Consider the following 20,470-nt stretch of genomic DNA (forward strand, 5'->3'; position numbering starts at 1 on the left):
AGATTTATTTATTTATACAAGAGCTGGGATACAGGCCATAGGCACAGGAGGGTGAGAGGATTCACCAGAAACAGAACAGGGAGCAGAACAGGCAGACTGACCAAAAGAGCTGCTGAGGGGAACAGGGGGCAAGACAGGAGAGGTCTGCCTCGCAATATGGGTATCTTCCTGCCTGGGAATTGAACCCACTGCAGAGGCTGTGGACAGCTTCACAGTGCTGCACTCAACCTGCTGTGCCACCAGGGAGGCCCAGTTGTTCAGTCTTTCCAGGCATCTTCTTCCCCTTATCAAGCTGTAATTTATCCATAATAAAAAAAGAAAAGAGAACTGTATCCTTTTCATTATACTCTACATTGAGAAATGACTAATGAAGCTGAAGACATATTTTCTATTCATAAATAAATCATAAATTTCCCTGTAAACATTTGCAGATAGGTGTTTCAGACCTGACCACCTCAGAATATAATTTTTATATTTTGATTTTCTGGAGGTTTAAGATTTTCTGAACTTAAAAAAAAAACTTCATATAAACAATTTATAACTTATATTGCTGCTTTGTTAATATTATGTTATAAAGTGTGTTTCATCTTTTGATACCTTTACTTACGATAACACAACAGTTACCTACTGAATATAAGCTTAATTCACTGGCTACTTTAGAAAGACTTGCTCAACAGTCCTTGGTCAATGAATAATTTTATCCATTAGTTTTCTGTGAGGAACTATTTAAATTTTCCTCTTCAACTTTGTGAAAGAAACTTGGGGTATTCAAATATTTCCCTCCCTTCATCCCCAGCATAACCTAAAAATAATGAGGAAAACTTTGCTAAATAATTAAAATGATTACACTAGCCACAATGTACTTTAGGTCAAATGTGTGTGTGTGTTGGGGGGGGGTATTCGTTTTTTACATTATGTATAGTTTATATATTTTTAGGAATTCTCTGGACAATATATAGAAAACATAATGCCCAGGATAATTCAAAATGAATGTCATTCCTCTCTGCTTAATACTCTTTCAGCTCTGGTCCCATCATCCACTTAGGCACCAAATTCCATTGAGATTCTTTGTTCTCATTCCATCCTTTCTTCCAGTTAATATCTAAATTCAGCAAGTCCCATCTCTTTTTGTCTCTCATATCCATTCCCTCTTCTCCATTCCTAATGTCACCTCCGAAATTCAGCATTAGAATGTTAGCCTTGCTCTATTCCCAAGTTAAGCATATCTTTTAAAATATATTCATTTTTACTTCCCTGCTTAAAATCATGTTTATTAACTTTAGAAGGGCTAGAAGGACTCTCTTTCTGGATAAAATTTCAAACTCCTTGCCATTTCATGATTTGGCTTTACCATTCTCATTTCCTGATTATATCCCCTTCAAAGTTTCCCCCAAAGAACAACTTCCAGTATCTTGAGTAGTCCATATTACTTTATATTTCTGTGTCTTTGTTAACAGCTACTTGGGATTGTCCTTCTCATGGGCTAATTATTATTCATGCAGGAAAGTTCGTTCCAAATTATCTTTTTACAAGTATTTGTTGACTCTTTGATGCTGATTTAGATGCCCCTTATCTGTGTCCCTACAGAGGGTGATCTCTCTTTCTCTGTGCACCAAATACGATTAACTTGTTCAATAAATCTTTTTTTTTAATTTAAAGATTTATTTATTTATTTATACAAGCACTGGGCACAGTCAGAAGCATGGGAGGGTGAGAGAATTCACCAGAGCCAGAGCGGGGAGAACAGGCAGAAGGACCAAAGTACACTGCTGAGGGGAGCAGCGGGCAGCAGGAGAGGTCTGCGCGCCATGTGGGACCCTCGCATGGCGGTGAGGGTTCGAACCGGCGCTGCAGAGGCTGCGGGCAGCCTCGCAACCCAGTGCTCAACCACTGCGCCACTGGGGAGGCCCTGTTCAATAAATCTTGACTCTTAATTCCCAGAGGGTTGCAAGTACCAGGTCCTTTTTTTTTTTTTCTTTTATTAGCAATACCTGACACATAACAGATGCCTGATAAATGTTTGCCAAATAAATCAATCAAATTGTCGTCACTTTAAAATTATAAAATATTACAGTGGTTTTAGCTTTGCTTTTATGTCATTATTTATCATAGTTATGGTTTCTTTGCTGAATTTTGGTAAGAAAGTCAACTTTTTAATCTCAATAAAAGTTAATTATTTTAAAGGGAGTTCTCAGAGAGAAGGATTTGGAATCTAGGATTATGCAGTATATTCTTCATTCTGTTCTCTTATAATGTGTGAAGTATATATATATGGCATATGCTAGATATACAACAAATACTTTTGGTTAAAGATCACCAAGTGCTTTATACTGATTCTTTTTGACAAACTGCCAAGTTAAGTGTGGGAAGAAAGCAGTAAAATGGCAAATGGTTCTAGAATTTTGGGGAATGGCCAATGCTTATCCTATGGATAGCAGAGATATTTACAGTAGGAGCACTGTTCAAAACTTGGAAGGAATTTTAGTTCGTTGGTGAAGTTGAAGTATCAGGAAAATGAATTCTGATCCAAGCAACTCTGTGTGACACTAGAGACATATTTTAAATATTTTCTTCCTTTAGGTTTTTGTTTGTTTGATTAATTGGTTTAAAGTGAAGGATTAAAAAAGAACAAATAATAAATTTAAAACATTTGGAAAAGTAAAGAAATATTGGGAGTAGAAGATATTGTCCTTTACATATGCATTGACTTATTTTCAAGAAAACTTTTGAAACTAATTTGGAAAATTTCATTTTCTTATGAAAAGAGTATAATTCTATAGCTTCATTATAGGATTTTCTTTTATTCTGCTTTGCTGGCTTTGGTTAGAGAGTTGAAGTGATAAATACTATGGGCATTTGGTTATTGAAAGAACTCACTGTGGAAGATGAGGCATGGATAGTTGTAGGGAAAATAGTGAAAGGAAAGGTGATTTATGTATAGAACTGTAGAGATTCAGCAAACGTGGTGTACATAGTGATTATTTATAGTCACTCATGATTTAGTAGCGTATCCTATACTTACATCTAAACAATGACAAAGTATTAAATCTGCTATTTTATTAGTGAGTTTTAGAATAGTCAAGAAATTATGTAGGTGGGCCTCCCCTGGTAGCTCAGCAGTTGAGTGCTTGGCTGTGAAGCTGCCTGCAGCCTCTGCAGCGCTGGTTCGATCCCTGGCCACCGACAAGGGTCCCACATGGTGCACAGACCTCTCCTGCTGTGCCCGCTGCTCCCCTCAGCAGTGTATTTTGTCAGTATGCCTGTTCTGTTCCCTGCTCTGGCTCTGGTGAAGTTTCTCACCCTCCCGTGCTTCTGACTGTACTCAGTGCTTGTATAAATAAATAAATCTTTAAAAAAAAAGAAATTATGTAGGAATTAGCTAAGAATTGTTTACAATGCCTGGATTACATTTTTTTTTTCTGATAGCATACATACTATCTTTGTATAGTACCTACTACCCTATTATATATAGACCTTCTAAATCAAATATCTATTTATGTTTAGAGTTTTCAAAAGGGTTTATTGAAAATAACAAATATACAGAAAAGTGCAACAGGAAAATGTACAGAAAAGTGCAACTCAATACATTTCACATCGTGAACACACTTAAATAACAGAACAAGAAATTAGAATATATCTAGAACTTCAGAAGCACCCCTTCTATCTTCTACCGGTCACTAGTCTTTCACCTCAAATGTAGCCATTATTCTACTTATTGCGTAGGTTAGTTGTTTTGCTTCTTCAACTACTTTGAAAAACAGTTCGGAATGGCACCATTTTCAAATGCCAAAATTGCATATACATATGGATATGTTTCTTGGCTCCAATTATATTTGAACTTTGTGTATGTGGTAACATCTAGTATGTCATCTCTTGAATTTGAATTCTTTTGATCAATATTATGTTTGTGAGATCTCCCCATATAATAGTTAATTGATTTACTTAATGACAAGATCATAATTTATATATCTATTCTACTATTGATAGACATTTGAGTTGTTTCCAGTTTTTGCCTTTAATGAACTTTACTGCTATGTACATGTTGATGCATTAATTTTGTTGCATGAATGTGGGCATTTCTGCTAGATTGTTATTTGGGATTGAAATTACTGCATCATAGAAATACACTCAGTTTTATATGATATTACTGAATAGTGTTCAAAGGTGGTTTTTCCAATTGATGCTCTTATGGGCAACATATAGAATTCCAGTTGCTCTACATTCTTACTAAATTGATGTTAGCAAATGTCAGTGTTTTTCATTTCAATTGTATGGTGGTCTCCCATAGCATTAATTTGAATTTCTCTGATGGCTTTTTGTATGCTCTAGATATGAGTCTTTTCTTATAGATATTAAAATATCTTCTCCCTTTAATTATATAAACATTTTAATCATAAGTAATTTTGATAAATTTCAGTTAATCATTTTATTCCTTTATGGATAGAAATTTTTCTGTTTAGTAAATAACAGAGATTAGAAAGTCAACAGAATTGATTAAACATGAAAAAAGCCATAAAAATGGGTGCATTTATTATATCAATATTAAGAACTTTCTTACATCAGAACAATTCTTAAAGAAAATGAAAGTGTACACAAATAAGTCATTGGCATTAATAAACCAAGGGATTAATAATAAGAACTCATTATTCTCAAGTATTTCCACAAATCAATAAGAAAAGCAAAAGAAAAATAGCCATGGAAGGAATAAAGAGATGTTCAATCTCATTAATGATCAGGGATATGAAAATGAGAAACCTTTTTTCAAAAATAAGTCAATTGCAAAAATTTTAAACTTACAGTGCCACATTTTATAAAGACTGAAGTAATAGGATCTTTTGTGCATTTCTTAAAAATACTTCTATACATTTGCTTGTGGGAGTGTAAATTGGTACAACTACTTTGAAAAAGTTCTGGTATGTCAGCATTTTCAAATGCCAAAGTTGCATATACATATGGGTATGTCTCTGGACTCAAATCAATTATATTTCTGGTATTTTTGGTATGTAGAAATGCAATTGACTTTCGTAGATTGGCACTTGTTGAGGTCTTATCTCTGAGAAACATCTAGATGGTAATTTTAAAAAGAAGGAAACATTTGAACCATGCAAACACACATGGCCTGGTTTTTTGATATATCTTATGATAGTAAAACTATGGTATTGTATTTCACTTATGTGAGAAACAAATTTAACAAAAGTGATGTTATATGATATATGGCATCTGCTATCATCATTTGCAAAGAGCAGAGAAATTGTTGTAACACAAATTTATATACTTTCTATTTGTAAACATTTAGGAATATATGTTATTCTTAGTTCTCTACTTTTAAAGATGCCACTTTATCCTATGTGCTGAAAGCTGTATGTAGTGAAACATGGTTTATTGTGGTGACTGGATTAACTTCACTTGGAGGATATTGTTAACATTGTGAGTCATCTTTCATGATAAATTCTAGGCACCAAGAGTAAACAAAGATATTATTATTTAGTTTTGTTAACTACTTATAATTTAGAGTGAAAAAAGATAGGTAATGATCTGTGTTTAGCAATTGTCTTAAAGGTTTGTCAGTCAAATTTAAAGTTGTAGAGGAAATTTGGTTGAAATTTACTTTAAATGTTACTTAGTAGTACTATGAGATACCCACAGAGAATAGAATTCTCAATTATCCAGGTTTTAGCTTTTGCCTTCAGCTTGTAAAAAAAATATTAGATGGAATTATAGATTTGAATATCAACTGGAAAAAGACATTCTTTTTTTTTTCAGTATCTTGACTAAAAACAAAAAAAGGAATAGTACTAACATATGTGTAATTTTAACTAAACCTGTGTTAGAGTCTGTTCATGTCAAATAAAATATGGATTTACTGTGAGGTAGGATAGTGGAAAGGAAATAACTACTGTTTCACAGAGGTTCCATTAGGAGTATATCCCTTCTCTATTCATTTGCGAACACTAAGTGCCCATTATTTATTTATTTTGGTTAAATATTTGAAATCTATATTTGGTATTATTTTGAGCCCTGGGACTACTGGAATAAATAAGATATATCTTAGCTACTCAGAGTCTACTGGGATAAATAGTCACACAAACATCTGTCCAAGAGATTAGAAAGCACGTAAGGAGCAATTAAATACTGTGTTTCTAAACTTCTTTCATTTTCCTATTAAGTAGGGAAAGATGAATCTCTCCTATATGACTATAGATGAGTATGTATATTATTTGTAGAAAGATGTTGTCAATGTTCAGCCTGTCTTTCCTCAGATTTGCATTTCTTTTTGTTTTCTTTTAAAGAAATTTGAATATCTATTGAAATATTTTTATGGATCAGACTCTCTTCTATGTGATAGGCTCATACGTGTGAACTATACAGACAAGGCTTGCCCTCATGGAGCTGACTGGCATTTTTGTGGGACCATGGGCAGGAAACCAGTGAACAGATTTGTTTCTAATTCTTAAAGAATATCAGGTTCTTTTTTTATGAAACATTTAAAAATAATATACAATAGCTTTCATGCAAATTCTCATAGCTTTACCTTAATAATGATATATTTTTAGCTTTCTAGAAAGCTAAAATATAAAATTATGAGTTCCTTAATATGTAAGGGGATAATTAATTTGAGATTTCAACAATGTTCAGAGAAAGATTAAAGTACAGACATCACAGACAAACCAAGAAGACTACACGGGTGGAGAATAGCACTGACCAACTCCTTTCTCTCTGGTATGAATTTTCTGCAGTTAGAATGTGCAGTCTAACACAACACTAGTAGTCCTGGCAGTTAGACCTACCAGAGTCAGTAATGGAAACACATACCATAGGCTTCATGTTCATGTATGTCAAGTGGGAGAAGACTTGCAAATTTATTGGAATCCTGCCACTTCTAAAATAGTTCCCCATCTATTTTTAATTGGGGCCTCTACCAAGGCTACCAAAAGCCATTTGGAGGCTAGGAAGATTAATGAGTAGCTTTTTAATCCATCAGAGGCCTTCTAACTATAGCTCTCCATTCCAAATACGGGACTATGATATTTTATACTAAAATAAATGCTCTGCTATCTAGTCTCCTAATTCCAGAGTCTCCCATTTGCATGTTTGTAAAACTTAAGCAATAGAAGCTGATAACTTGCCCCACTTTGCATGAGTCACGAGTATGTCTAGCAAGGTAGGTGCTGTGACTAGCAGCTAGGGGACTGTCGCCTTCTCTGGTGAGATGTAAACGTTTCTATTAAAAAAATATGCACACTGTTTATGTGCATAATACATGTCTTCAGGGTATTGAAAATTGTATTTCTGTTTCTACATTTCCATATGCCTTCATCTTCATGATTTGCAAGACCTTAGGCTTACAGACTTTTTTTCCTAGCAGGAATTAGGAATCAGGACTTACTCTCATCCATATTAGTCAGAGAAAAAGATTACTTCTAGAAATGATTATTCCTGGAAAATGGTATCTTGGAATGTAATTAATCTTCCTATCAGGATACTTGGGTACTTACTTAAGAAACAAATGCCATTATAGAATTTCCAATATTGAATCTTTTAAATGTTACCCATTGCCTCCCTGATTATTCATGCATTTTTCTTTCTTTCTTTCCTTTTTTTTTTTTTTTGGTTATAAAGTTATAAATTGTGTCCTAGGGAAAATAGAGATTAAAACTTTACTGGTGACCATTTTTTGTCTTCCTGAGTTAAAAGATCTTATCTTTTGAAACCCAGCTGTATTGAGCATTTATTTATAAAAGAAAATAGCAGTTCACTTTTAGTTAACTGTCCCTAAGTAATAGGTCAGCTCCAGCCATCAACAGGATTACAGTTAGGGCCAAGATAGAATGTTTGGTATTTATCACCAATTACTCACAGCCTATATATGGTTTCAAAGGCAACAGCTGCTGCCTCATTATTTCCTTCTATTGCTATGTTGATTTTGTGTGTATATAACTTACTATATCTTAAGAGTGTTCTTAGATAAGCATAAAGTTACAAATTCAATAATCTTTTCAACCAACTACAGTGTGCTTCAGAAGCTACAGTTCATCCTTCCTTTGAGAGGGGAAGATGAACTCTTGTTCTATCATGTTCTAACATGCATGCATGATGTCTAGTAGCTGGCACAATGTTTATGAAAACATTTCCATTGAAGACTGATGAGCTAATTAGCTACATTGCTTGTAAACTACTAATTGCTGGAAAACACTCAACATGGCATCTCTTAGCGTTTACTGAAAAATCTGTAGCAGGCTTTTCATATAGAGCATTTGATATTTCAGCAAACTCTCAAGTGTTGCCCATCTTGAAGTGTTATATGAGCAGTTGAGAAATACTCAATGTGTGTGTTCAGCCATCTCAATTTCAGTCACTTGATATGCTAGACTATGACATATAGACAGGCTGATTTGAGAAATAACAGTAATGTCAACTTTGGAAAGAGGAGAAATTCTGTAAGCCATATGACATTTACTGTGATGTATAATTCGATGATAGAAGCAAAGATTTAATGCATGTTAACAGATTGATATTGCCAGGGTTGAGTCCTAGAAACTAATATGTGTTTTGCTGCATATTCTGGTATTTAAGATCACAGTAAATTGTTGGCAATTTCTCAGGATTAGATATAAGAATCTTTAGAATTTCTGTCCTTGACTCTTCTCATCTTTTGCTTAAGTTTTAAAGGAAGTAGTGTTCCTTTTTGCTCTTCAAAACTAATCTTCCTAATCATTACCTGGATCTTAGCTCATCTCTTCTTTCTATTGAGTCTTTATATTACAGTGATCTTTTCTTCTCTAACCTGTTCATTTATATTCCTTTTCTCTGGTTCTTTCATCACACATATCAGCTCATCTCTGCTCAATGACTGGCAAATATGAAATAAAAATTCAGTTTCCTTATAGTATATTCTGTTTTCAAACTCCTAATCCTGTTTTTACCTTATTTATTCTGCTTTCATCTATTTATTACTTAATTCAATTACTTTTGCACAATATTAATTCTTTTCAGTTTCTCTTATTTTCTACAATTTTTCTTAAGTTCCTTACTCTTCATCCTCTCCTCTCCTCTCTCTCTCTTTCTCTCTCTCTCTCTCTCTCTCTCTCTCTCTCTCTCTCTCTCTCTCGGAACAATTTCAGTTTAAGGATTTTAATTATAACTGCTTTGTTTACAACTTTTAGTTCTCATATAAAGCTTCATTGCTAAACTCTAAGTGCTCTCGATGATTTTTCTATGATAACACACACATAATCATACTGAACTCACTCTTACAAATAGTGGTTATTTCTGGAAATGTTTGATACTCAACTTATGGTTGAAAATCTGCTCCTTTCTTCTCCAGTGAGAAGAGAGTTACATGCTGTGTTCAATATCACTGTTCTAACCATTTACTAGATTATTCTAGCTGGTTGTTTTGGTACTGCTGTATACTTACAAAACTGAACTCACCATCTTCTTTCACAATCTTTTTACAAACTTTTATATTTCTGGCATTATGAATTGAAATCTCAGTGCATTTGACACAATTGATTATTTCTTCTTTCTTAAATACTCCCTGACTAATGGAGCACCACAAGTCAAGGTTTTTCCTCTTTATCTCTTTGCCTACTTCCTATCAATTTACATTTTTGGTTCATCCTTATCTGAATGGTCCTCCAGTGTTTTCACTCCGCAAAGCCTGATTATTACTTAGGATGTATGGAAAACAAAATGGGAAATCAAATTATTACAATAGATTTGGAATAGATTTTGGAGCTTGTGAATAGCAAAATAAAGATGCTGGGGTACCAAAAGAAATTATGATCATACAGCAATATGACTAGTCTGTGGTTTAGAAAGATTTATTTGGTATAAATATATAGAAGACAGAGAGGTTACATCTCTGCACTGCCTTTCTCATATTAATGATGACAGCAACAACAGTATTTATGTGTATTACTAAGATTAATATAAATAAAGCATTGATCATGGTGGTAGACACAGGTATTAATTTATTCTAACCATAACATTGCAAAGTGGTTTTATTATTATCTTATATAGTTGAGGGGACTTAAATCTAGAAAGAAAAAAATGTCTCACTTAGGATCAGCTAGTTAGTTGGCAAAGTTGGGACTGTTTTTCATGATGCTATACTAAAGAAATATTTGTTTGCATTTGATAGTTGTACATATATATTTCCCTTTATTTTTGTTCTCATTTAATATATGTTACGCATCTCACCACTTTAGGACTGCTTTAGAACAGTCTGTATTATAGCCTTTCACGATGCCCCTTGTAAACTACAGTTCCTGGAGATCTTAAAAGCTATTTTGTGAGAAAAAGTAAATAAATAAACTTACAGTACTCTGAATTAAAAATTTTAAACTGAGTTCTTTTCTACTGTAGTTCTCAGTCTATGCTTTTAAAATCCCTTCTAAGAGGAGCTTAAATTATAGTTCATATAGGTAGGATTTGTTTTCTAGAAACAGAACCTACAATGGAGATTCTTGTGCAAGTGATTTACTGAAGGAATCCTCCTGAGTGATTCTAGGAGGGGGTGAGGGAGGCAGATTAGGGCAGGGACCAAGCTGACCAAAGCTGAGCTAAAGCATCACTGAATAGTGTGGCAAACACTGATGTACATTTTGCTGTTGACCACTTAAAATGTGGATGGTGTGACTAAGGATCTGAAGTTTACATATTATTTTTTTTTAATTTTTTTTAATAGAGGCATGTTTTTATTTATTTATTTGTTTGTTTGTTTGTTTGTTTTGTTTATACATGCACTGGGTACAGTCAGAAGCGCTGGAGGGTGAGAGAATTCACCAGAGCCAGAGTGGGGAGCAGAGCAGGCAGAAGGACCGAAGTACACTGCTGAGGGGAGCAGCGGGCGGCAGGAGAGGTCTGCGCGCCATGTGGGACCCTCCTCTGGTGGCCGGGGAGCAGCCGGGGATTGAACCAGCGCCGCAGAGGCTGCGGGCAGCTTCGCAACCCAGCGCTCAACCGCTGCGCCACCGGGGAGGCCCAGTTTACATATTATTTAGTTATAATTTAAACTGACTTATCCAGTTGTTGGAGAACCTTATGGTTATGTGACTGATTTTTCAATGGAAAATTTTATGAAATCTAAACATAGATCAAGTATTTCTGATGAAAATCAGGCATCCTATGTGGAGAAAAAGGAACTCTCCTATATTGCTGATGGGAGTGCAAACTGGTCCAACCACTATGGAAAGCTGTGTGGAGATTCCTCAACCTACTAAAGATAGAGCTTCCATATGATCCAGCAATTCCACTCCTAGGTATTTACCCAAAGGACACAGAAACATCAATTCCAAAGAGCACCTGCACCCCTATGTTTATAGTAGCACTGTTTACAATAGCTAAGCTATGGAAACAACCCAAATGCCCCCAAATAGATGACTGGATCAAGAACATGTGGTACATATACACAATGGAATATTATTCAGCCATTTGCAGCAACATAGATGGTGCTGGAAGGGATCATGCTCAGCAAAATAAGCCAGAAAGAAAAAGAAAAATATCGGATGGTCTCACTAATAGCAGGAATCTAGAAAACCTAAATAAGGGACCAGGAAAAAGAATAGCTATAAGAAAGGAAAAGTCAAAATCAACAAACAACTGTGAACCAGAGTCACACTATGGGGGGGGGTGAGGAAAGGAGGGGTTGGGGTCAAAATAAGGGGGTTGCAGTTGTATGGGAAATACAAAAATAAAATAAAAAAAAAAGAGATTCAGGCATCCAAATTGAGGTGTTTTATAAATATAAAACAATGGATTTCAAATAATTAGTATGAAAAATGTGAACTATTTCATTAATTTTACGTTGTTTCTATGTTTAAATGATATATATTTGAATATGATGAAACAAAAACAATTAAATTAATTTTACCTAATTTTACATTTTTGGTGCTTAAAATGTTTTGCTATTTATCTTTTAAAAATGTTTCTGAATGTTAATACTTTTGAAGCTACGGTCAATCACTTAATATTGTACTTGTGTCTTACATTTACTTTACCATAGGATAGTGCAGAACTTTAGTGTATCCGCTTGATTCCACAGGAAACTGTAGAATGAATCGCACTGCAGTTATTGCCACTTGAGGCAAAAGGTTCAACATTTTGTGTCTCCTGGGATCAGTGTTAATAGCTAGTAGTCATACTTTCTTTCATCCCCCTTATGGTATAACTTCCAGGCATAAAACAGTTTTGAATATTTCGGTGATTCTTTCATAAACTTGAAGACAGTCTGCTATGTGCTGTATTGATTTGATTGAAGACCACCATACAGTTAATGTTTCAAAGAATTCATTCAAAGGAAGTCATTAGACTCCACTGATTTTTCTATGCCACATTTTATTACTTAGTTGTGTCTGCCTTTCTCAGAGAGTCAAGCCTGAGCTCATTGCACAGGAATGGCAAATTAAAAAAAATTTTTTTTTTTTGTTTCTTGTTGGGGTGTAGAAGATGAACTGGGAAAGCTCACAGTGGGGTGTGTGCCCCATGAGGGCAATATCCATTTTAATCTTACTGGGATACTTTTGGGGACTTTTTCCTTTTCTCAGAGCCACTGCTCTTGCTGTCAGCAGCCTCTTCAGGTCCACAGCTGAGTGACTGCTCTTTGGAAGAGAATTTCCTCCTTTCACTGAAGATGACCCTGTTTCTTATGTCTAGTCACTAACTGGCTCCTCTTTGGGGAAAGATTTTTTTCCTCTTTGGGTGACTTCCACTGCCAGCTGTCTCTTCATCACTACTGTCTCCTCCTTGGAAAAAATATTCTTTTTTTTTTGGGTTAGGAGAAAGAGACAGATGGATCTTCCATTCCATCCTCCCAAGGAATACCCCAGGTTTTTGTTACATCTTTTTTTCTTTTGGTAGCAGGTAGTCTTTCACTTTTCTCCTCACACTCCTCTGGGGTATTGCTGTTGTTTTCTGGAGCTGGGAGGACCATCACAGGCAGTCATTGCTTTTCCTTCTTCAAGTGTTTCTTCTGTTTCTCTAGCTTCCTAGTAATTACAGTAAGTGCTTCCTGCACCTGAATCATTGTCTCCTTTGTGACATCCAAATTCTTTTTTTAGAGTTTCTCTAGTCTCAGAGAAAGACAGTTGCTCTTCAACTTGTTCTTAAAGCCTCTCCCTAAGCACATTGTGAGTATCTTGGAGAATCAATCAATTTATGAGGTGATACTGCATTTATTTGCCAGTTATCAGGAGATGTGGTCTTTGTTCTTGGCAACTGCATGACCGATGAAGGTGGAGAGGAGTCCGTATTTTGGGGTCTTACCCTTGTCTTCAGGATTCTGGAAACTTGGTCTCTTTGCTAGGCCCTGGGAACCATTCGAATACCAGGACTGGTCATCACCAAAATTGCAAAAATTTTGCATGTCTGTGTCTGTGCTTGTTTCTGAGTTTCACAAGTACTATTGCTCGACAGCCATCAATTAATTATTTATCTTGAGATAAATAATTTGTTTGTTCCAAGAACATTTTAATGAAAACTGTGCTGCTCTCTTATGCCTTTTAGATGCATGTGATTATTATGAAGTCATCATAAGTTGTTGTACAGACAGTGATAGAAATAGGATGGAGTCAATCATTGGCATTCAAGGAAATGGAAAAAAAAACAGCTTTTTTTTTTTTAAATTAGAGACAGCATTTCTTTTTTTCTTATCCCAGAGTATAAGCATGTAATGTAGACAGGAAAAGAAGCAAGTTTCAGCTTTGCCTGGATGCAGACAGCTGATAAGACTTGGCGTATGAAAGAGACAATATTCCTTTAGTTTGTCTGTTATCTTTTCACCTTCTTGAGATCAGACTATGAGATGGAGAACAGGTATATCTGCCCTATCTTATGAAAAGTGGCAGGCAGGACTGAATATACCAGATATTCCCTGGTATATCTCAAATCAATATCTCAAAAATCATTTCAGAAACATTTGTTAAAAGATGAAAAGTGGATGAAACTTTGGCATGCGAAATGAAGAGAGATGGTAGATTATGGATGAAAGAAAATCAAATATTAGGTAGAAGAATTCTAATGGCATTTTTTTTCTCCCTTGGTTACCTAATATATTAGCTAAACTAAATATACATTGTATCCTGTACAAAATACTTATACTTTCATTAAAAATAGAGTAATGATCCCTGACTTCAAAGAACTTAACATAATGAATCATAACAATTTTGGAAATTATGTGAGAATAATTTTAGAACATGAACAAGTTTCAGATTTTACAGTACCTTTAAGTATGAAACTGTTAAAAGAGCACATAATAGTGGTGGAGTGTTCAGAGTGAAGAAACTTAATTGATAATTATTTTAGGAGAACTTGAACTCTGATTGGATCTACAAAAATTTTAGTGAAAAATATACACATCATAGAAAGGTAAAATATTATAGAAGAGTTTATGGAGAGCAACAATCTAGCTACTATTAGCCCCACACCCCAGAGAAAATCTCCTTTACTTCCCATCTCATACTCTGGAGAAAGCTTTTTGATTTTTGATGTCTGGTGGCTATTATATAACCTTCAGTTATATGTTTATAACGTTTTTTTTTTACTTATCAACTGAAGACATTATTCATTTACTCTTTTATGAAATATAAAAATTTTGTTCATCTATGATATTTCTTTATTCCTAGCTTTTTTCTTTACAATGTTGATAGTTTGAAGTTATTCTTATATCCCCTTGTTTCATAATTCATCACCTCTAGTCCTTATCCTGACTCTCCTTGTGTCTGGTTAGAAAGTCCCATTCCATTCCCTCTGAACTGAGTTCTACTTTCACTCTCACTTTCTGATTGCCAAGTTGTTAACACTTTATTTGTTTTAAATTTATTTATTTATGCATAGAAGAACAGGGGTCTAGGCCAGAGGTGCGGAGGGTAAGAGGATTCACCAGAAACAGAGTGGGGCGCAGAACAGGAAGTTCCATTGAAATACTCTGCTGAGGAGAGCAGCAGGCGGGACAAGAGATGCCTGCTGCACCATATGTAGGTTAGTTTCCTGGCCTGGCATTGAACTCAGACCTTAGCGGTGATAGCATTGAGACTTAACCCCTAAGTGACCAGGGAGACCCCAAATTATTAACACTTTCTCATATTCAACCATAGTGAAATCATCTGCATTTGTTAATTAGTTGATATTATAAGTTGAGATCGAATGCACAACAGTGTTATTTTGACACTATACATTTATTCCTACAGGATAAAATAATTTTGTAAAATCATGGGCCTCCCCTGGTGGCATAGGTGGTTGAGCACAGCACTGTGAAACTGTCCACAGCCTCTGCAGCGCCGGTTTGATCCTGGCTGCCCAGCGAGGGTCCCACATGGCGCGGCAGACCTCTCCTATCCCTCCCGCTGCTCCCCTCAGCAGTGTATTTCGGTCATTTGCCTTTTCTGTTCCCTGCTCTGTCTCTGGTGAGTCCTCTCACCCTCCCGTGCATCTGGCCTGTACCCCAGTTCTTGTATAAATAAATAAATAAATCTAAAAAAAAATCATCTTCTCCAAGGCTCCAGTGTCACACCCCTGAGCTAATCATAAGGGAATGAGTCCCCGTCAAGATCAAGTGGATTTTCTTTTCCATTGCTTAAAATTACACCACCACTTGGTCTAGTTTCTGTTTGGACTGTGTGGTTTCTATATATTTTATTGCTAAAAGTCATGCTTTTTCCCTCACAGAAACATCTCTTGTGAAACTCTGTATCTTTCTTTCAAATGATCTTTCAGTGATAAATCAACTTGGTTATCATCTCCAGACATCTCTGCATTAGGCACATTATCCCCACAATCTCATAATTCTCTTTCAGGCATTCTTCCTCTTTCTTGCCACTTGATCCTTTCTGTCTGTCTGAATAAGGAAGCCTGTATTGTGGAGTCCAATAACACACCAGAAGTTCTCCCCAGGTGATTTCCTCTATTCCTCTGAATTAAAAAGTTTCCCTTTTACGACTTGGAGGCAACTGCTTGGAGGCAACTGCTGCGCTGCCTGATGCTTTGCAAACAATAATAAAGAAAGGGGCAGGGACACAACATTTCACATAGAGGATTTCAATTAACCACTCACTGTTCATTTCTTCTTTGTATCATACTTCCAAGCCAGAGTCTCCTTGGATTCCAATGGAGAATGACTCCAACATCCTCTGAAGACTCTTTTTGACATATTCTAGATAATAGCTTTCTTCTTTTATAAAATCTGTCAATACCTTTATACCTTTCAGAAGGCTCTCAACTGCAGTTAACTCCTCTTAATGGTCTTGTTATGGTTTTATTCCTCTTTGGTCTATTCTGTTTCCATCTTAATGAGGTTTAGAGAAAGACCTTTTAAATAAGAATGCTCAGGTAGACACTTTGAAAGAACTGATGGATCCTATGAGCATCCCAGTTAAGGGAATGTTCTGAGCAAAGTTAAGTTAATAAGGTTAACATGAATATGATAAGTAGTTTACTAAGACTAGAGAAAGAATTAAGTGAAACTAAATAATTTCAGACTTGTTGATTCAGAGTTGAATCTGCCTTAAAATAGACAAGATTGCACTTTATGTCTTAGGTATTGGTGAACAACTAAGTAAGTTCTTAAGCAGTTGAATGCTGTTATGAATATAGTTTAGTAGGCTATGTTTAATTATTTATTAAAAAACATAAAGCTTTTGAAAGCTATTTTCTGGGCAGATTTCTATAAAAATAATCAGTTCTTTACATTTCTGGTTTAATTTCAAACATTGTACTTAAGAGTCCTTTAGCCTAAGTAAGTAGATAAATAATTTAAAGTATCTGAGAATTTAGATGTTTTAAATAGTTACATATAATGTGTAATGAGATGAGGCAGTATTGTTTAGAGGTTAAGATCTTCCCTTACCTCTTTTATTATAATTGTATTAAATATAAAATTTTAAGTTTCATGAACAATATATGTAAGTTCTCAGTAATTAGTTATTTTTATAATAATGCTGCCTTATACTCATGAGGTTTCTTTCATGCTTTTCAAAAGCACTTTGACATAACAATGATATGATATTTACAGAAATCTGAGGAAATAGGATAGAAATTTCTATCTTAATTTTCTGAGTGATTCAGGGAGAGAGGTCATACAATTCTGTAGTTGTTAGTGTTTTACAATGAAAACTAAAGTTGTTATGCAGAAAAAAATACACTCACAACAACCAGTATATTGTTACTGTAGACAGACCAATACTGGGAACAAAATAATGACGAGAAGATTTCTTAGTGAGCGTGGAAATAGAATAGAAGGAAGGTGGATTAATTGAATGTTTAATGGTGTGAGGTTAAAAGTCACCAGAATAATCTATCATTTCTATAGAGATAATCTTACCAATAGGGTTATAGTTTTTAAAGCTTAGTATATAAAACTCTTACCCTGTTAGAAATTGTTTGGGTAGATATCATCAACTTCGGTAATTTTTTCTTTTTCCATGGATAACGCAGTCCCCTTTTTATTGACAATGCCATTCTTTTGATATGCTAGGACTTTAAGTCAATTTTTCATCAAGGTTAGCCACTGTCTGCAGATTGGGATCAATTCTGTTTCTTAAAATGACTGATTATTATTATTTTAAAAGATTTATTTATTCATTTACACCAGAACGGGGGTACAGACCAGATGCCCGGGATGGTGGGAGGGTTCACCAGAGACAGAGCAGGGAGCAGAAAAGGCAGACAGACAGATAGCATTACTGAGGGGAGCAGCGGCTGAGACAGGAGAGGTCCGCCACACCACGTGGGACTCTCACTGGCTGGCCGGGATCCAACCGGTGCTGCAGAGGCTGCGGACAACATCACAGCGCAGTGCTCAACCACCTGCGCCACCAGGGGAGGCCCAAAATGACTGATTGTTTTACCCTAGCAGTATGTTCATCATTGTCATTTTCTGGGATGTAAAAAAGAAAATTCCTTTCTCTTTTGGATTTATCTCTCCTCCAATCCATTGTGTATGTGATGACTACTGAGATTATTCCTAGAGAGTAATTTTCTTTCCATATTTTCAAATACCATTCATTAAGTACTGCTAATGAGTAGAAAGTAAATCTCTTAATATCCTGATTAGCATTATTTCTCCCACACCAAAATGAGAAACTTTGGGCTACTGGCTCTCTGAGTTAATTAATAATGATTTTTAAAGAGAATTGTAAAATATTTAGGGTTAACCGGTCACCCAAAGTGCTCTTCTATAGTCAGTTTATTATCTCATTTCTGATGAAAGAAGTGTTAAGTGTGGCTGGATTGACATAAACATAGTGATAATATACCAAAATATGTATAAGACTTGGTGTAATGAATTAAGTTTCCCACATAATAAAATATTATGTAATTTTGATCAAGGGATTTAATTACAAAGGCTCTTAGGAGCTAGTGCATCCAAGTGCCTGAGGCATCATTAGGGAAAGAGAGGAGTTACTGAAATTAGCTGAAGAATGTTATTTGCAGTAAAATTGATTTTAACACACACAAAGACACCCAATATTAAAATTACATTCAAATTGTAATTATGAATATAGGAGAAAACTGAGAGGTGCACTGGTTTCCACAAATCAGTGAAAAATTATCAAAGAGGGAAGTTTTTGGTTGTGAAAGAGAATGAGTGTTAAAGAAAATGAGATTAAAAGGGGGTTGGGAAAAAATGATAATCAAGACTCCACTTAAAAGAAGTATTTTTTCTGTGCATGAAATTTGCAACCATTATTTTAAATCACTCCCAGATGGGGCAAGTCCTGATCTAACTAGTAACAACAACTAGAAACAAAAGTATAAGAAACTATGAAATTAGGAATGACTGTCCTTAAATATACATGGATGTATAATATCACACTAATATTTGAGTTGCTAGAGTGTATTCTTGATTTTTTTTTTTACCTTTTTCTCTGCTAGTACATTATGTGAGATGATACCTTCTTATTTTTCTTTGCTTTTTGATGCTAGAAGCTTTCAATGAGAGTTGCCTTACTCATCCTTTTCCCCCGTCTTCACTATGTATTCCCAACCTATGCCTACACTGATGCTAAAGAAGGAATAACTTTTCCCCCTTACTTGCTTCACCTTTTCCCCCTATATTACAAAAGTTTTCACTGCTACTCCCCACCCCCCAATAATTTTCATCTCTGACTTCTTCCTTAGACTATGTATTACCTAATTCAATAGGTACCATTTTCAGCCACTCCTGACAAAGAGATGTTTGCAGTTGAGGGTCACTATTGATAGTATATTGGCAATAGATAGTTGAACTCCTAAAATTGTGTGACTGATATTAAGGTGTTCATGATGGACTGAGACAGAAATTTAGAAGTTTCACAGTTAAGAAATTGTTCTGCAAGTTTCATGGGAATAGCTTTGATTTTGACATGATAAATCTTCACATAAAAAGATATAAAATATTAATATGGCAATGAGAACACTTTTGCCTTTTACAAATTCTACCTTTATCTAGTACTTTTAGTTCTCTGGGGAACTAAAGGTTTTCAGTTGTTTTCCTTATGTGTTTCCATAATCTTTGAGTTTGCACAATAAGGAGATTGATACTGAAAAATTATGAATGGCTCAGTGTTTTATTTTTAGCTTTAGAAAGTTAGTGAACAAGCTAGGAGAAAGTTAGAAATTGATCCTGCAATATAGTTCTTCACTATTATGCTTTAGAGGTGAGAAGAAAATTCATAACTCCTTTTGGTATTATACTGGGAGCATTATTTTGAGTTGGCTGAACTTTCTGCAGGGAACTATTTAACTGAGACATAAGAAAAATTCCTGAGATGCTAAAATTATTAATTGTATAAATACCATATTCAAAAGAATGCTGAATCAAATTTTATACTATTAAGGGATAAATCTGACATTATGTTGTCTAGGATTTTTAGGCTAGGCCCATATATTTAGCTTAAGACATGAAAGCAAACTAAAGATTTTACAAAAAAGAATGAGCTTTTTAGAGCCACATTCATGTATATAAAAATGGAAACACTTGTTAGTTGTATGGAATTTTTGTTGTGTATAGAATACTTGAATTTTATTTTTAAAAAGAGATTATGAATGATTATCTTAGATGAAGTGTTAGATGAAGTATGCTTTCTATAAAAAGCCAGATAGTAAATAATTTAGACTTTGTGGGCCATATGCTATATGTCCCAAGTATTCAACCCAGGTATTATCCCATTAAATTGGGAAAGCTAATAAATAAAAAAAAATGGTATGTTCTAATAAAATTTTATTAATCAGCTCTGAAATTTGAATTCCATATAAATTTTGCATTATTAAATATTCACTTCTTTTAATTTTTTTTTCCCTCAACCATTTAAATATGTAAACCCAATTTTAGCTTGTGGGTTGTACACATAGGATAGTCTGGATATGGCCTGTTTTCCATAGTTGGCCAACCTTAAAATGAAAATAAGCTTTTAGACTATAAAACTAAATTAGTGGTTACCAGAGGGAAAAGAGAAGAGAAAAGTGGGTAATCAGTTTAAACAGGTCAATTGTT

At 34.8% G+C, this 20,470-nt stretch overlaps 1 protein-coding gene across 1 annotated transcript in view; it reads left to right on the forward strand.

Moving 5' to 3' along the window:
• CTNNA3 (catenin alpha 3) overlaps positions 1-20,470 on the forward strand; it is a gene marked incomplete at both ends in the record, with an annotated part of 1,381,762 nt that overhangs the window by 20,219 nt on the left and 1,341,073 nt on the right. The window lies entirely within an intron of this gene.

This window comes from Talpa europaea (genome assembly GCF_964194135.1).
Source record: "Talpa europaea genome assembly, chromosome: 10".
NCBI classification, from domain to species: domain Eukaryota; kingdom Metazoa; phylum Chordata; class Mammalia; order Eulipotyphla; family Talpidae; genus Talpa; species Talpa europaea.